Source organism: Balearica regulorum, chromosome 13, assembly GCF_011004875.1.
Source record: "Balearica regulorum gibbericeps isolate bBalReg1 chromosome 13, bBalReg1.pri, whole genome shotgun sequence".
Lineage (NCBI taxonomy): Eukaryota > Metazoa > Chordata > Aves > Gruiformes > Gruidae > Balearica > Balearica regulorum.
This window is the reverse complement of record NC_046196.1, coordinates 10,187,284-10,206,515: the sequence shown is the minus strand read 5'-3', so window position 1 is coordinate 10,206,515 and position 19,232 is coordinate 10,187,284. Positions and strand designations below refer to the sequence as shown.

The following is a 19,232-nucleotide window of genomic DNA, read 5'->3' as shown; positions in this document are numbered from 1 at the left end:
TTTATTAATGCTTAATTGAGAGCCTGCCGTACCCTCTGTCAAACCCCTCAGGATACTTCTCTCGCTGTTGCTGAGAGCAATTACTAGTAACACTAGTTACTTTGGTATCCTCATACAGGGGTACTGCTTATCGGAAACTGAACGCTCAAATTCAGAACGAGTATACGCTTATCTGTATAGGAGCTCTGGGACTGTGGTAATATCCTGATTATTCCTGAGGATCCATGCAGCAAGTGCAAACTCTCCTTTGAAGTAGGTAGCCTGTACATGTTTCGCAGTTCAGGCCTTCTTTGAAAGGACTTCTCTGTCCATTAATACAGAAAGCACTAGACTGAATCTTTTTAAATATATGCACATTTCAGCTGAAACTTAAGCTACCCCTTCCACTCAGCAGATCCCTCTTTGTGTTCTTAGATTTTAAGGTGGCTTCACTTCCTTTAACTCCTTGTTAATGGCTTCCTTGTTAATACTTGTCCAGCGTCCTTGGTAAGTTAATGGTTCCTTTGAGAGCAGTTTGGTGAAGTTTGGTCCACCCTCTGGTATGCACTGTAGGTCAAACACAGACTGAGATATAGAAGACCCTCCTGCAAAAAATGACATCTGCTTTGTCTTTGGCATCTTTCAAAATTTCTCATTTTGGTAGAAGTAACACTGCACACCTGAGCACTTTGCATGCTGCTTTTCTAGGGATATTTGGTGTGCATTGCTCCATATGACACTCTGACTCTGAGAAGACTTCCTCTACGATACAGTGCAAGTTTTCCATTCAGCAGCTAGAAGTCCACTGCTGTTGAATCAGTAGCTGAATTCATCACAATATTTAAGAATACCCTTCTTTGGCAGCACATGCAAACACTTCAGAAGTAGGACCCTGCTGAGCAGTAACTGGATAAGGGCGCTGTCCTGGTGTGAAGGCCATGTTCCATGGATGTTAGCTCTTGACAAGCTGTACTAAATGCCCTCTCTTTTTCTGGCTATGATAGTTTTCCTTTGCTGCAAATCTCATTTGAAATGCCAGAGGTAGTAGCAGAAGAGAGATGTTCCCGTGCCTGAGCAAGGGCATGCATTCCCATGGAGTCAGAAGCAAGAAAATTTCTGAGGGATGACAGGTGGATGACATGTAGGGATTGACTCTTTGTTTCTTCTCATGTCTGCTGTGGCATCCAGGATGGAGAAAAGGAAATAAGAAGCACCCTCTCAAGTAATGACCCCCATGGCCACACTCTTCTGGAGAAGAGGACAGCACAGCGTGTGCTGTGACCGATCTGTCCCATGCATGGCTCTCCTTGGCATGATGCCACGAGTTCCCATTGCTGGTCTACCTTAATGTACAGTCTCAGTTCCCCATCTGTCTATAACTGATTAGACCAATAATTCAATTTTTTTTTTTTTTTTTCAATTTAAGCAGGGGCCATAAATGTTCCTTAAAGTTAGCAGGGGAATGGTTTATTCAAATAGCTAAGTTTCTTGCTTTGCTCTTAAATTTTCTTTCAGCAAATGATGGGTTTTTCCACCAGCATTATTCATTTTATGCATTGAATTATTTTAACAAATAACTCTTGGTCTGCAGGGTACTACAGACAGTTAACAGAGATATTCTGGTATTCATACTGATTTATGGGACATATGACTCATACAGTGTAGTTTCTTCTCACAGATTGGGAGTAATTATTAAAAAAAAGTCAGGTGGAGATACAGACAATACTGTACTAATTAAAAGTTTGTATTTTACAAGTTGTTTTGGTAAGTAATCAACTGTAAGGTTGATGAGCAGCCAATATAAATAAGGTCTCCATGTAATGAAAACACATTTGATGAAATATGAACATTTATGGGCTTTTTTATTGGTTGATCGGACTAAAATCCTTATGCTAATCTTTGAGAATTTTTGTTTTTCAGCATCTAAAAACCAGAAATCGTGCTAGAAATAGTGATAAGGAACATCCTAAGAGAGAAATTTGCTTAAAGTGTCCATCATACACCAGAAAAGAAGTACATTTTAAAAGGTTTATGTCTTTATTTTTCAGATAATTTGCATACCTGATTGTCAGGAAAACTGGAAGTGAAATTATTATTGATGATTGAGCTGGAAACTTATTATTTTTGCTTACAGTATCTTGGTTTGAATTTAATCAATGTAAATGAAAATGTAAAATCCTGTGCAAAAATGAGAGTTTTATCAAAGCAGAAAATATTAACAAAATTACTAATAAATGAATACTGTAGGACATAACCTATTCCATTCCACAGTATTACAAGTTTTGATATTTCTGGTTGTTAATCAAACCTCAGCTGTCATGCCTGCAGCCATGTCAATGTAGGGAATACTAAATATCTGAAATACTGTAGTCGATCAATTGGGAGAAATATGGAGCTTGAAGGACAGCGTTTGCTCAGCTTAACCTGCCCCTGCTGTGGGCGTGGGTGCAGGTGTGGGCCCCGGCCCTGCGGTGTCCCGGGAGTGGAGTGCCGGGATGGGTGCGTGACCCTGGGGGCGCACTGGCTGGGCTAAAAGAGAAAGAAAACTAAGAAAACATTCTTCACATTTTTTTTCCCAGAAAAGTTGACTTTGGATAGCTTTAATTTAGTTTAATAAGTATCTTCTGACTATCTTTCCCCTTACTGCCTGCTGCACCCTCCCCAGTATACCTAAGTAACTCTGTACGAAAAATTCTGTTGAATTTGCAGTGGATTAAACCTTACAGTACAGAGTAGACAATGCTTCAACATTTTTTTTTCAGATGCAAAGAATTTACTTTGATACACCATCTGAACACCTCTGAAGTTACTATGCTCAGTGAAGCCATGATAGATGTAAAGAGAGCAGAATCTGACCCAGTGTCAGGTGACAAAATAACCCTGAACAACGCTGACATACAGAATCCATTTTTAACACTAATTTCTCATCTATATGATGTCTAAGACCAAAGGTAAATGTGTGAATGCAGTGAGCATTAAGAAATGGAAAGGTAACATACCAAACACAGTGGGGGGAAATTATCTTTTCTTTGCAATGCCTGTAGTTTTGGTAAGCAGGTAAAACATTGTTAAAAGAGAATAGTCCTAGCAATACTTAACATTGCCTTTCAGAGACCTTAAACTTAGTAAACATGAATTGATAAAGCCTCCTCATTTCTCTGTGAAATGTACTGCAGCAAGATAAAAAGAAATATCCCTTTCAAAAAGTACATTTGAAGCACAGAGGTTTTTGCCATCTCCTGACAGTGGACCAGGGTCAGGAGTAAAAACAGTCTCAGATTTTGTTCTCTCAGGTTCTTCATCTCATTTTTAGACGTCATCGCTCTAGCCAGCTTCTAACAAACCCAGAGAAACACAGTGGCAAAGTAATCATGTAGGTATAATTGTTACCTTCACTCCAGTTTCTGTTTGGCATCGAAGCTGCAAAACTGTGATCCTCCTCCACTCCCTTGAGCTTACAGTGTGAGAAGAGTTGAGGCCACATAGTGAGTACAGTGAGAACGGGAACTAGTGTAGGTCTTCAAACTTTAGTAACATCACTTCAAAAAACTGTCTAAGTAAATTGTGCAACATTTGACTTGGAGCCATTGTTTTTTTGTTGCATTTTCAGATAAAATTTGTTTTGGGTGGTTACTCAGTGCTTCTCTTATTTCTTATTAAAGCTGTCTTGCCACATGTCCTCAAAAGTGTACAGTGATTCATTTTAAAATAGACCTTTCCTGAGAACACTGTGCTACTTTTTCGTTTCTGGATTATTGAGCTGATTTAAATGGGCCTAGTGCCTGACTACCTGGTATTATATTTTTGATTGTCCTTATGTCGATTTTATGCATCTGAGAAGTGGTTTCCACTGATGACTAAACAGTCTGGAGTGCAAATGCTGACCTGAAAACTGACTATAAAATGACTTTTTATATGCATGATAGTACCTTTGAGTAAATAGCCACTTTGATGACTAAACAATCTGGAGTGCAAATGCCTGCCTGAAAACTGATTATAAAATGACATTTGATACTTGTGATAGTACCTTTGAATGAATAGCCACTTCAGCAATATCTCAACTAAACTTACTTTAAAAAAAAAGCCCCACATCACTCAGTATTGTGAGAGAGCACTCTTGTGTGCGTTTAGTCTGTTCAGTTCTTGGGGTTGATGCTGCAGCACTGTAAATCAATGTAGCTCAGGAGATAATTCAGCACTTCTGATTTTGGCTCTGGTTTTGGGTCCTCATATTTTTTCCAGAGAAAAAGAGAACAATTCTAATCCAAAAGTTCTTTATGATTTTAGCTCCAAGTTTCTGGTAGGTCTGGGAAAATTGTCTTAATGATTTGTTCTCCCTGTCTATTCAACTCACCAGAAAATAATTCTCTCCTGGATGATACAATTACAACTTCATCTCATGGGTGGATGGAGTCCTCAGCCAGGACAGATGCCTCTCTCAGAAATGAAGAAATTTGGTTATAAAAGATCTATAAATACTTACTATGTATATGTTAAAGATTCATTGCCTGGTGGAAATCAGGCAGCCAAATTGGTCTCCCAGTCTTTCTGTTATCTCATATACTCTGTACTTATATAGGCTGAGTGTGAACTGAAAATAAGAAAGACATTTGCTGTAAACAGAATGATTTTAGAGAAATGAGTGAGGAAGAAAGTTGTAAGAGGTCACAAAGATCTCCTTTGTTCCTTGCCAAGAAGCTTATAGAACAGGGGTGTCTAGATTTGCAGTTTGTTTGCTAGAAGTCACCTCATCACAGATCTGAAAGAGAAGCAGGATGAGTCAGGTGCAGGATCAGATCTTGCAAATTCTCCTGACTTTACTGTACTTTGTTTTACATCAGTGATGTGCCTGATAATATTTTAGCTGGGGAGATTAACAAAAATAAAAATGTTGGCACGAGTGGGGAAAGGCTAGCCTGTAGCAGGCTTTTTATTTTAATCTATGAACAGTGCAGTGCTACATATGCAGTCAGCCATCATAGTAGGCCAGAAATATTGTGCTTCATGCTCTTGTCCATCTTGGCTCTGAATTGCTCTGAATCTGACCCATTATATGCAGGCATGACTCCTGGGACAAACAGGGAAATAATTTTGTTGGGGGTGCTACTTCAGCTCAAGCACTGTTCCTTTCTGCACTAACCCTCAAAGGGTATACCTCAAGGTATCCTGATAACTCTGTCAGTAGGCTCATAACATTTACTGCCTGTTAGCTGGGTGTGCAAGATAGAATCACGATCTCACTTTAGCTCACAAAAATTCTTTGCTGATAAATGCTGATTTAATTGAGAGAATTCAGAGGCAGTCTATTGGACAGTCAAGCACCAAGGCCCAAAATCTCAGAGGCAGGAGGACATTTAAATTCTGTTCATTTCTCTCAATTTCTAGTTAACCTTATTGTAATGTGTGTTTTTCAAAAACTTACAAAAACATGTTTGCAGTTTGCAGAGTGCCGTCTACATTCCTACATGATGCTTATCTGCTAAAGAATGGATTAGTTATAAAACTATTGAATGGGTGTTGCTGGTGTACGTTCAGATTCAGTTTCCTGTTCAGAAATACACATTTGTTTGGCTTAGATCTTGATTTACCTGTACATAACACCCATACAGCTCAGAATCAGCTCTTAATTTGACTTCTGTTAGAATTCAAGAAAACCTCAAACTATCTTTTTCTGGGAAAATTCAGAAGAGATGAGCCTCATTCTGTGTTCTTTAGGGACTGCTAGCCTTTTGTGGATAGTGTTAGTTTAAGTACATCTGGAGATCTGAAACATTTCTACTTCTGGAAATGAATCCCATCCATGATCTAATAAAACATGTGACTGTATTTCTGTGTACCTGTGTAGTATGTACAAAAGTATGCAACTTCCACATAGATCACAGAAAAGCTAGGGGCTTTTTTTATGTGGCACATCAAAAATCTTACATAGTGAAGTTATCCAATGAAGACAGACTGCTTCTGTGTTTCATTTGCACAAGCTGTGATTCTTTTCTAATTTTAATTAAATCATTTTTTCAATCAATCTATAGCAACCTGTTTTTTATCCGAGTTTCTTAGTTGCAAATCTGATAATTGAGAAGCAAATTAAATACACATTTTAGTTACTTGGCTGGTTTCTTCATGGACTTTAAGGAAGCCTTATTTTTGGACTAGATAAATTAATAATTCTTAAATCACTTTGGTTGTTGAAATGACAGTGCACTGTTTAAGTGAGGGTTGTTTGCTGTGGAGAGGATGACATATGTGATGAAGATACAACAATACTCTGAAGTCATTAAAATGAGCAGTGACAGCACTGACTTTCTCCTCATCAGATCAGTTACGCAGTCTAATTGTTGTTTTAATGGATGACTGTTTTCCTTTCATATGACCATCCTGGTATGTCTAGCAAGTAATCCACCAGTCTTAGTAAAACTGCTGCCCTTCTGTCTCACCAAGGGGAGAAATATGTATGAAGGGCTATCAGAGCCACACTGAATTATAAGGTGAGTTTTAAGACTCTTCCTCATCTCACGCTCTCAGCATGCAGATCATGTATTGTGCCAGGTGCAGTATCAATGTCTTGACTCATTATTCACGATGATATTTGTCATCACAAAGGCTGTAGAGATACTTGAGAGCTGATGATAACCAATTTGAAACTGAACATATACAGTACATGAAGCACTGAGATATACGTGTTGTGGTGCTGCGTAAGAGTTCTTTGGCTATGCCACTGTAGTCATATAATGCTTTACTACAGAAACTTTCCCTGAAGTGACCTCAAAATGGATTAGAGTGCTTTAAAGAAGAAGCAAGTGGTATTGTCCAGTCTTTCCATGCATAAAGCCTGTTACTTCACATACAAATATGTTAGTACAAAATATAACAAGGGATAAAATATGCTTAAGCACAGTGCTCAGTATAAACCCAGCTGCTAAAAGAATTTGAATCTCAGTTGTGATTAAATTATTAAGCTAATTTGTGACACTGGTTCATAACAAATAAATATTATATCATAAACAGGAGATCTTGTCTTTCTCTTAGTTGTTGACAGCATGTACAACATTGAGGGCATAAGCTACTCTCCTAGGGCTCTTTACAGCTCTTGAGCTTTGGGACCATGTGTATGAGGGCTGAATGACTCCTAAGGAGCAGGAGTATTCTGGTGTTTAGTGGCTATCCTCAGATCCACAAGCAGAGTTTGGGTGTTGGTACAGAATCATCATCGTGCCATATAGATTCTGTGCTCTGTTGATTTAGAGTGTTCCAGTTTTTAAAATCAGAAAGCTCATAGTACCTATGAATAGTATGATTTATTTGCTTTGCAGATGTTGCAGGGGTTAAACTAACAGTTACATGGCAGAAAATTTGCTCTTGGCCACATGTCTTTTGATGACAGTGGCCAAATGCTGTTGAAATCTGAACTATTTCGGGAGATTAACTTTGCATTAAATACAACCCTTCTGAAGTGAACTAAGATGATGGGTGGGATAGACCCTGCATGCATTGCTTGGAACTGCAGACATTTCCCCCTATGAATTCTTTGTCCAAAATAAAAAGCTAAGAGGAAAATATCTCCCATCCAAATTAATCTTGATAAGAACAGATAAAAAATAGTGATGAAATGCCAGTGTTACAGACAGGCAAAGAACTTGTTTCTTCCTTTGTATCCAAAAAGTATTTTCAGGAATGATCTTGCAGTCAGGTGTACTCATTCCTGCAAAGGGTCTCATTGACTTTGAAGAATGATTGAGGCTCTGTCAGTCTCAGTGGCATATTTACGCAGCAGTAGATCCAGCTTTCTTGCTTGCTTTGAGCCAATTTCCTTTTGCTTAGCCCAAACTGTGGTGGCTCCAGTAGGAGAGAGAGAGGTGCAAGTGCCTCAGCACTGAGCATCTCATCCCCAGCACCTCCCACACTCAGATGATGTTGTTTGATTTTTGGGGAGCGGGGCTTTGGGTGAGAAGGGGACAAGGAAATCCTCCAAAAATCATTTCACTCATCCCAGTGCAGAACTGGAACAGTTCGGGTATATTGGAGATGTTTGTGATCACTAAAAAGATTTCTCAAGCATCTCTAACCAGAAAGCTTTGTTTCCTACAATAAATTGTGTGCACATTTCAGAATTGATCTGTTTTGATACTGCCCCCCTGGTTAGCTCTGCTGTACACAGAGATTAGCTGAAGCTGTCACTGAATGTTTAAGAGTTTGGCCAAGCTGAAACAAAACAAGGTACACTATGAGAATAATGTATTATAGAGCTTTTTCCACTTCCCCTTTGTTTCCAGATAAAGCCTTAATATCAGAGAGGCTTCCCAGCACAGAGCTCCAACTGAGTAGCTTTGATTAAGGAAGTCCCCATCCTTTGAGGAACTGCATGCAATAAATATGATTTTTTTTAAAGTACAATGTAGCTGTGTTTACAGCAGATAAGATTTTTTTGACATTTTCCTTCAGCAAAAGCTCAAGAGCAAAAGTATCTGTCTCAAACACAAGCATCATGTACAGGTCACAGTAATTGATATTTATTGCACTGACAGTAATCTGAAGCAGAGAAACCATGTGTAGCTGGCTGTGTGTTCTGATTCCTTTGTCCAGGTTATTCTACTGAGTAACTGAATGCGTTAGTATTTCCTCTGAAAATTAATTTTGGGGCAGATAAAGCAAGCATGTACATATACATAAATCTCTTGTTTTCTGGCTGGGCAAGAGGCTAAAAAAACAGGGTGTGTCTGGATATATTTTGTTTGGTAATTAGTATTCAGTATTTTTCTCCCTTTATAAAATGCCTAATTCAAATGTCAGTTCATTCTTCTCTATTTCCTGCCCTTATTCAACTAGACTTCCAGACCAGGCTTAATTAACTTTATGACCTTTTCTGCCCACCCCTATAGTTACAGTCTTTTCCTGGAACATTTCCATTGTTATAATCTCCATGTGTTGTGCGATGATACAAATTATATTATTACTGCTCTTATGAATTTACAATGAGTCTTTCAATATTTTTACTCACAGCTTAGCTTTTGTCAGAAAAATCTCATCTTTAAATCAAAATAAAACTAGGGAAGTAAATTTCCAGCTTACAGTGCTGATAAAGGGAAGCTGGAGGGCCTGAAAATTCAGGCCTCAAACATAAGGAAGCTGAAAAAGATGAGGAAAGTTGTAAGTTTTGTGACTCTTTTTAGAGCCAGACCTTTTTTCTGTATGGATTTGTTTCCATGTGGGAGTGATTATGATTTAACACAGTGTTGTGTTGTGTTTTGCTCCATTATCTATGCACTGGCTTAAGCAGGTCATTAGTCTGATGAATTTTACAACCCCAGTCCAGAGGCAATGAGGGAACCCACACGCAGGGAGAGCTTGCTTCAGGAAACAGACTGCAACCATAGTAGGTGCTAGTTCAACATGTAAGACGTGACTGCAGGCGTGACCTTTTCAAGGCAGCTCATGCTTTTGTTTACATGTGGTAAGAATTCTCTACGAAAGTGATAAAAGTGAGAGTTGGGGGGTTTCACCTGCCTGACCGGGGGACATTTCTGCTCACGGGTCTTCTCCAGCCAGCACCCAGGTTCTTGGCTGGTGGCTGCTGCTGCTGCTGCCCTGCTGGGGCTCGGTGTGGTGAGCGTCCCCTGGGAGCTGGGGGTTTTAAAGTAACCTGGCTGTTTGGGAAGTTCTTATTCACAGCAGCGCTGCACTTGTGGGTTTGCTGCCTAAATCTGAAACACAGCTCAAGAAATTTCTTAAGCTGAGGTGGGAATATTTTTTTCTCCTTAGTTAGTGGCTGTGTAAGTGGAATGTTGATTTCTCCCACAGCTCATATTTTAATCACAGCCACTGAAAACTCCTTTCTTGTGTGAATGAAGTCTTGCTCTTCATTTAAAGAAGTCAAAGATCAATCCATATAAGGCAGGTAATAGAGCTCACCATTTCACAGCAGGAAAATGATGTAATGTATTCCGAAGAGAAATGTGCCCCTTTCTTCCTGTTTGAAACTTAAGTCATCTCCAAGTGCAATTACTGGAGGACTTGATATCTATTCTAATCCTAAACTTTTACCAAGGCTGCTGCTGGCATATCTCATGTACAAAGCAAATGTGTTTGTAAAATGGTGCTACAGATGATAGAGCTCTGCAATAGCTTTGTCACTGTCAAGTTCACCTTATTGTCTTTGTAAAATGAACCCTTCACAAAAGGCATTCTTGCTTTTTGGTGCTCTCTGCTTTCTGCTCTCGCTTCTTAATTTCTGTGCTGGATATGTGTTTTAGGTGAAGTGCATTGGTAATCTGGATGATACTAAAATGTGCATAGTGTAGCATTAGTTGTTTATGTTTTAATGACAGCCTAAACCCCTAAATTAACAGTACTGAGCAAATATACAATATATACTATTTTTGTATAGTATATAAACATTGTAGGTTTCGATTCATAGATTAGGTGGTGAAAGGTCTGATACCTTAGCAGTAGTATTGATTGGTTGGCCTAACCCTAGCATGAGTAAACTGGTGGTCTTGCAGACAGATCATATATATCTGAAAGATGATGACAGTAAAAGCCAGCAAGATAATGCAAATCTCCTCTGAATTCAGGTCTAGGACTGGAGATAGAAGGAGGGAGTATCGCAGGAAAAGAATGGAGAAGCTAAACTAAAACTGTGCCACTGGAGATTCTGCTGATGAACCTGAACCTATCACAGGAACAATTCCCATCAGTGGCAGGATTTCCTATCATTTGCATGAGAGCAGCGTTAGGCTCTTATTCTCCTCAAGCGGTATGTTGTAAGGTAGACTTTGGACTCCTAGAGGATTTCCAGAACACACATTCATAGCAGATAGCATCATAAAAGGAAGGGGAAAAGGAAGACTGATCCTACCAAAGCATTGCTCAGAAATGTGGACAAAGGCAGGAGAAGTAATTCAACTGTATCCTCCAGACATACTGTGGAAGTGGAATTTCCCTTTACACTATCATACACAATAAGGACAAAGGCCTGTGTGCGCTGCAGATAACCCACCTTGTGCCCTGTGAACTTTGCCAGGTGTCAGGAGGGCTATTCCAGGTGTTGCTGGTGGGCTTGGGGAGAGAAATGGATGACTTCAGTGAGGGCAAAGCCAGATGGGCTACTGCTAATTTCTGGAGACTGATAGTAGGCTTTTTAAAAGAATGTGTAATAGAAACAAGGAGATCTTTCTCCTAAAGATTTGGCAGAGGATGGTGGTGAAATCCCACAGGGTTTTCATGACAACTAGACTGGGACAATAAAATGGACCTGTTTGGATTTTGAAAAATGAAGAATTGAAAACATTTCTGCTTTTGGTCTACATCTAACTATGGTGGTGCTCTGTAACTCCCTGCATTTCAGATAGCAATGTTAGGGCAGAAGAATGCTTTTTACTCTCCACTGGTCTTTTGGAAAGGTCCCTGTGCAATTTCTGCAGCGTGTCCCAGGTAACCATGCTTGTCTTTTCTCTAAAATATCAGTAATTTTTCACTACAAGTTCTGGACCCTTTCATGGGTGATACTTGATAACACTTTCACATGCAGCTCCTAATCTTTTGTAAGACAGTTTTCCTGTTTGTCTCACACAAAAATACTTGTCTGGAGAAAAGTCTGCCAGAGTATCCATCCACCTGCTTGACTCTGGTTTAGTGATTGTAAATCTTTACTTGGATATACGCATAGGCCCTTTGAATGGAGTAGGGTGCTGCACTGAAGTCCACAGATGGATCAAGCGAACTCTCGTGGATCCAGCTGTGGACTTGCTAAGGCCTGTTCTCCTAGTTCGAATTCTGATCAGCTCTTCAAAGGCACGTGTGGGGAATTGTATTACCTTAGTGATTGTGAGCTGGCATCTCTCTGTCCTAGCAAATCTCCAGTTTACACAAATAATCACTGTCTGCTTTGTTGTAGGGTAGAAGGGAAACCAATTGTGTCAGGGCTAAATTTTGAGGGATTTTTGATTTGCAACCCACAAGGATAACAAAGGGAAAGAAATTTGTTTTAAAAAAAACCCCAAACCCCAAAATATTTTCATGGCCAACAGATTTCATCACAAAGACATAGAACCTCTTATTTTCTTCTTGGCAGTAACATTTGAACCTCTCAATTAAACTTCTAGAACTTGCGCAAAAACCTGAATTATGAACGCATGACAAAAATAACCATGAAGATTCCTTACAGAAAGCTCAGCACTAGAAGTAATCGGTTACCTCTATTCTGTGAACCTCTGCTTTTTTAGAAAATATAAAGTATTAGCTGGTCTGATTTAAGCCTGTAGTTCTGTAGACATGTAGACAAGAAAAAAGAATTTTGAAAAAGTTTTTCTATTTTTCATTTGAAATATTAAATGAAGTAATTGATTTATGGATGCACCGTGAAGTCCTTTGTTCCTTAAGTGCTATAAATCAGAGGAACTTCTAAACCATCCCCAGTGATTTTTACCTGTATCCTGTTTTCAGTTCTGTTTCACTCAACAGAGGCAGGATGTGAAACAAACCTGGCAACAAACCTGTTAACTCTTTGGGTGGAACTCTCTCTGCCCAAGCTGCCTCTTCAGCACTGAGCCTTGCATCTAGTGCTCTGCAAGGTGCAGATTGCTGAGTGACATGTAGCTCTTTCATGGCATAATTTCAGTGTTAGCATTTGTTTTGAGATGTTTAAGAAACAGTTTTATGATCTTATGCTAAAGAGCAAAGACTTGGGAAATACTTCTTGTTGCGCAGCTGTAGCACTCTGAAAAATAAAGCCCAGGTTTGTGGACAAAGCAGGAATGATTTGTTCATTGAGTTTATCTTTTGCTTTCAAATTCATTTGTTTTATTGTTTGTAACTTCACATTCTTCTTTGTAGTATACTGTACTATTCTAAGGCTTTCATATGCTAAATTAATCCTGTGTCCTTCTCTCCTGTTGGTCACCCTTTATTTAAGGATAAAAAGTAACTCCTGGAGATACCACAGATAAATTGCAAGTCAGCATTTCTGTGATTTGTTTCTGGTATATTGGTTGTTGTTACAGGGCACAAATTAACCTACAATGAGAAGCTTTTGTAAATCATTGGAATGTCCTTGCTTTTGTCTAATATTTTTTCCTACATGAACATCTATAGTACTGTATGCTTTTACAAATGCTGATATAATGATTTATAATCAATGGAGGCAGGGACACATTGATTAACTATACCTTTGCTAACTGCAGTAGCAACCAACTTTTAATGTTTTCAGTAGCTAAGAATGGAACAGATTTTCTCACAGAAATTCATCTTCTTCCATATCTTTTTTTCCTTGCATTTCTTTCCTTCCTTTATCTTTATTACAGCGTGACAACCAGCACAGTAAGGTACTGTGCACACTGACAGTCCCACTATTGCAGAATAGAGTTCTTACAGAAAAAGCAGTATCAGTTCATCTCTTATGCATAAATGCTTTGTCTCTGCAAGCTGTACAGCAAACTTGTTAGCTCAGGGACTTACTACACTATCTTTAGGATAAGATAAAATCCTTTTCAACCAACTTTTTGTATCAAGCCACTGCTCATAAAATACCTCATCAGAAAAATGGTTCTTTTTGGACTTCTAAAATAAGTATGGTTGGTCTTTTAGTACAGGGGCTGTAAAACCTGGTAGTCCAGGATTAGGGTGCTAAAGTACCTGGGCCACTTTAAACTTGAGATTTAGGAGACCGAGTCACTGATGTGTTTATGTAAACTCCCCTCTAAGCCTTAAACAAATGTCTTAGCAGGAGAGACACCAAAGCTGGCTGCTGTACACAGTGGCTTTCACCTCCTCTTGGCATTGGACACAATAAAGCCATCGCACCTTAAAGACAGATACCAAGTCAACCACCACTTTGATAAAACATATTGCATCAAATCATAGCACAGCATACACCTGTGCACTCAAAACAGTTCTAAGCCTGTAACTGTCCACACTGCAAGAGAAATCCTTTTCTAAAGGGTTTACAGGTGCAATTTGCATTTCTGTCCCTTTTCCATTATGAATGAGCATTGGCAACATAATTAAATTTTACAAAACAGAACTACCAAAAAAGCATAAAATGTCTCTTCTTTTAAACAATCTAAGAATTTTGTGGTATAGCCCAAGAAAGTCAGAGATTTTCCTCTTCCAGTGTCAATTGTAAACATCTCTGCTGTTGCCTGCACTTAATTTGGTTTAAGTGCCATCAGTGTTAGGCCCAAAGGATTCTGTGGATATATATAAAATTCACAGTCTGTCTACTGGTATTTCTTAAATTATTTAAGACATTAGAAGAGATTTTTGGAGGTAAAACACCTTTGAAATGAACTTCATAGCTGAAGGACAACAAATACCATTTATCCCTTACCTGAGTCAGAGTTGGTGGAGCTTCGGTTTGTTCCCAAATCAGGCAAACTAAAATCACCAGTATCCCAAAATGTTAAGCAGTATACAGAAAATGAAGATCAAATAGAAAAATCCACTTCTCTTTTCATTAAGCAATACTGGGAGTGTTCAGCTCTCCAGTCTCCAAGGTTTTCCAGCTGGGAGTCAGCCTTTTCCCATCCTGCATCCCGGCATCCTGTTATTGTTCCAAGTCTTAGTAATACAGTGAGAAAAGGGAGTGGAGGAAACAAGATAAACTTAGTCTTATTATTGCGGTACCTACTTATTTGTTGCTGACTTTAGTGAGGGAGCTGAATAAAAGGAAACTGGTTCTGAGACAAACACAAAAGTTCATATGTTATTTAGTATCATTTTATAAAGAGTTTTAGGAGTTAGAAAACATCTGAATTGTACTTTAAATAGTGTCTGATATTTGATCAGCACAGAGTATATCTGTTTTACACAAACAGGATTTTCAAAGCAGTTTGGAGATGTCCTATCTGTAAGGATTTTTGTACCTTGAAAAGCTAGAGCCCACATATGACTGAGACTGGGCTCCTGTAAAGCTCTGTCAGCGCTGGATGTAAAAATGAAATTTAACAGTATTTTTCACAGATAGAATTATGACCCCAGAAGCAACACAGTGTACGTGGACCTTCCGGAAGGAGAAAGTGCTTGTAACATCTTGATTATGGTTAGTTTTAAGTATTGAGACCACTCAGGGCAGACAGAAGGGAAAGACTCGGTGTTTGTGTTACATTCCCGAGGCTGACTTGCTGGGCAGTGGCAGCCTGGGGGAGGCTCACCAAAGCACAGGCATCAGTGTCTTTAGTACTGGCACCTGCATAAAACTTAAGTCAGGATATTGTTTAGTGATCCCAACCTGATGAGCCAGTGGGCTTTCCTATAGCCTGGCCTCAGCACCCAAGCCCTTCTGCGGGGCTGTGATGCATTCTTCAGTGCCACCTGCCATTGTCTGACCCCTATCTGCATGTTAAAACTGAACGCAAAGATGTATCTCTGGCATTGTACAGTACAAATGGAAGAGGAATTTTTTAAATAAATAACTTTCTAAGAAAATCTGAGAAGTGTGGGACTTAATTCAAAACTCACTTTTTTGGAACCACTTATAATAAATGTAGGCAAACGTTCAATGTATCTTAAGTAGGACTTTAAATAATAATGTTCCACAGTTAAATACTCTCTTGCCCCTATTTGTCATCACAGTCCAGCACAGGTGATGACATTGATTTCCTGGCTTGTAGAAGGCTGAGGTTGGTTAGATTGTTTCACATTTTTATGATGTACAGCAGCAAAGATGAATGGCTTTTTAAAAAATTTGATACATTAATTATTCAGAAAAGTTAAGCAGCTAATGAGGAGACATTTTTCAAAGTCTTCCTAAGGAGACCAACTAGAGTTATGTTTCCTTACAAGAAAATAAGCTCTTCCTGTGTCATTGCAGAGAGAAGAGCAGGGAGGATGTTGATAGGAGTTTTCCAGGGAACTGCAGTTATCTGGTCAGGATGCAGCTCAGTGATAATTTGGTACCCGCAGCAGACAACAGTCCCAGATATGATTTACTTTTGCAAATGACTTCAACTGTATTTACAACCATTGCATAGCCTTTGATGTTCATATCTGTGGACTTGGGAGTAGGCATGCTATTCAGCTAATCTAAACAAAGGATGAGGATAAGGGAGCCCTTCACGTCCACTGCTCAGAAAAGGAAAACTCCTATGTTCTCTATACATGCCCTGAGGCAACAGGCCTAAATTATCAAGGTCTGTTTTAATGCCTGCTAAATAAGCTTTGTATTAGTTGACTTGTTTTATCTCTACTGAAAAGTTCAAGGAAAGAAGTGAGAAAGTTTCTAAAGGCATTTTCAGCATTGCTGCGTTTCAGAGCTTAATAGAATAGCTGAAAACCATTTATAAGCTTTGAGGAAGATACTTTCATTTAAATTTTAGAAACCTGATTTAATATCTCAAAACCTTCCACATTATGCTTTGTAGATTTCATCTCTGCTGAACTGATTCTTTAAGTCTTCTTTCTGGCTATGAGGAAATGTCCTTTGAGATTTTACTGAATGAAGAACCTATCTTTGCAGCCCTTTCCAGCAGGCAGCAATGCTCCTAAGGGTTCAGACCACCCCACGCCCTCTGGTTAATCCTAGACATTTGCACTGCTGGCCTTCCTCGGCAGTGGATTTCATCATGTTTTTCAAAGCTGCTGACTCAAAATGGTAGCAAGCAGGTTTTCTTGTAGTTTGTAGACTTTCAGACTTCTTTCTCTTTATCATTAGGCCCAAATCATAAGGCTTTGGAAGAATTCTTTGGTGACTGGTGTTTTTTGCAAGCAAGGGGGTAATGTTTTAAACCAAACATTATTAATTCACCCCAAGTTTTGCTAATGAGAAACACCAGACAACATTGGCAGGTATACTTACCTTTTAAGTGCCTCATTTTATGTATGAAATCTTATTTAATAGTCGAACTTCTGGAAGTGAAAGGAACAGGTAAAAAATTAATAGAATCCTTAGCATCTAACAACTTTCCACTACTCTTTGTGACTCATGAATGGAGCTGGTGGCATGAGTAAAAGGAGCGATAATTATTTACTTGGCATTTCCCAGTGTTTGTCTGCCATTCCTGTTTCCAAATGACACTAGGCCTTTTTCATTGGTCTGTTCAGCACTGCTGTACCAGTTTTCTTCCCTGCTATGTCCGGCTGTCCCTACTGGATCATTTGCTGCTTTTCCCCAAGGTTTTCCCACAGATGTTCATTAGCTGCTATTTTTTTGGCTTTGTGACACCTGGGTTAGATGTGTCTGGTTCAGATCAGCATCTCATTCTGTGAAACTTTATAATGTTAGCCTGTGTTATTTAAATACTGGTGTCTGAGCAATCTTCCAGACTACTTATGCTCGTAAAGTTTAAAATAGTCTTTCCTTTCTTGGATAAAGGGAGCAAAACTCAAACTTTGCTTTGAAGGTGCTTGTGTGTAGTTTGCATTTGAGATTTCTGGGAATCTAAAGTAATAACTGTCATCTTGCTACTGCTGAAAGGAATAATGTGTTATAATAGGCAGAAACAGAGCCCTCATTTACTATGCTAAATCTTTTAAATTTTACTGCTCTCACTATACACGGATACCTGTGAGTGGGTTAGTATAAGTTAATGGGATTGATAACTGCACAGAATAAATGCGAGATTAAAGCTTGCATCTCTCTTCAGAATTATATTTTATCTGTTGTTGAGGAGATTGATCAAGTGATCCGAAACTCCAATAACTTTCTGCGTAGCCAGCAAAGCAGGCTGACTCTTATGATAAGAGCTTTTGGTTACATCTTGTTTCAGTTTTTCACTGTAGTGCTTGTTTGTTGTCCCATCTGATCGGTGGTCTATGAAGCTTTCCTCAAAGAATTCATGGAAGCCAGAGTTGTAGGACCAAGTTCATTGCTTTCCTGACCAGCACAAATTCTAGCAAAGTTGATAAAACAGCCCATGCCTTTCACTGAGTAAGCATGGATTTTTTTTTTCTTTGCAAGTAATTCTAGTTATTCCACATGATAAATAAGCCCTTCTTAATAAGCCCAGTCAGCTTTTGATAAGCACAAAGTCGGCTATTGACACAGGTGCAACTAATGATGTTTTAACTTCTCAAAAGCAATCATCCTAATATTCGACTCTCACTGGAGAAGGGCATTACCCTTGGCAATACAGCTCAAGAACGCCTTTGTAACAGTTTATAAAGGTTAGACCTAGTAGTCTGTCTTGCTAAAACCAGCACGTTACAGGCACTGTGCAAGTGAAGGTCTGCCAAGTTTTGAAATTCAGTCACAGCAGTAATACTTGAGCCAGTATTTTCATGACCAGCTAAGAATCATAGTAGAGGAGAGCATAAGCTTTCCTTCAGTTATAAAAGTAAACCTGAAATACTAATTTTGAGCAGCTCACGTAATCATTGTAAAATCCCTCCCATTTTAAATGTGCAATTGTATCTGACTGTTGTCTCAAGCCTCTCTGGAAGAAACATTACTTAAAGTTTAAAAAATAACAATTACTGCTCCATGTGGAAAGCATAATCTCTGCAGAATGTTGTGTTGTTATTTCTGGGACTTTTAATCAGGGCAGTGCAGTGCTCTTAGTCATTTCCACTTGGTAACTGTTTTCCTTTTTGTCACAGATTGAGGTGCGTATCCTGGAGTGAGTCTGACTCAGCTTCCTTTTGTCAGGTTTGTTAAATGAAAGAATGTAGGTCTGATATTTATTTTTTTTTAATGTAAGGTGTATTTAAAAAACTCCTGAGGAATTTTAGTTAAAGCTAGTGGAATTGGATGTTTGCTGGGGACATGCGATAACATTTTTCTGAAATGTTTTCCAGAGCACTGTCATGGCTGTACCATATGCATTTCATTAAACTGGATCTCTCATGGAAGATTAAATCCTATGCTCCTTAATTAGGCAAATCTCTCATCATATATGAGACCTCTGGCTGCATAAAGACTAATGACTGCAGGATTTATGTCTAAAATGTTCAGCAGGGAATGATCCCAAATGATCTTGTTTCCTTGTTTGGAAATGACAGGAAAAAATAGATGGTAGAAAATACACCCATATTGTACTAAAACTCATTGTAGCACTCTGAGCAGGAGCTGTAAAATGAAACTGCCTCACCATTGAACTGAAAGGGATCATGAATCCCTTTGATTTGTTCATTGAAAACACAATCCACAGGGATTTTAACAAGCAAGCCTGCAGGCTAACTCAGGCATACTAACCTTGATATGTGATTTGAGTTTGAAGAACAAGTCTAATGCAGAGGTGTGAAGCTGATAAAAAAATTTTCCAGAAATGTTTTTGAATAAACAATCTTGATTTCAGGGAAACTTTTTCACCCAAAGAACATACTTG

At 38.9% G+C, this 19,232-nt stretch overlaps 1 protein-coding gene across 4 annotated transcripts in view; it reads right to left on the bottom strand.

Moving 5' to 3' along the window:
- Positions 1–14,497, bottom strand: part of CDH5 (cadherin 5) — a 29,807-nt gene extending 15,310 nt beyond the window's left edge. The window contains exons 1-3 of one of the 4 annotated variants that reach the window (XM_075765659.1): positions 14,300–14,497; positions 4,334–4,738; positions 3,370–3,433 (exon numbers count right to left, since the gene is read on the bottom strand). The gene's annotated coding sequence lies outside the window, so the exon portion shown is untranslated. The remainder of the gene's footprint in view (positions 1–3,369; positions 3,434–4,333; positions 4,739–14,299) is intronic. The other 3 variants (XM_075765658.1, XM_075765657.1, XM_010313390.2) reach the window with 3 other exon arrangements.
- Between the last annotated feature and the right edge of the window lie 4,735 nt (positions 14,498–19,232).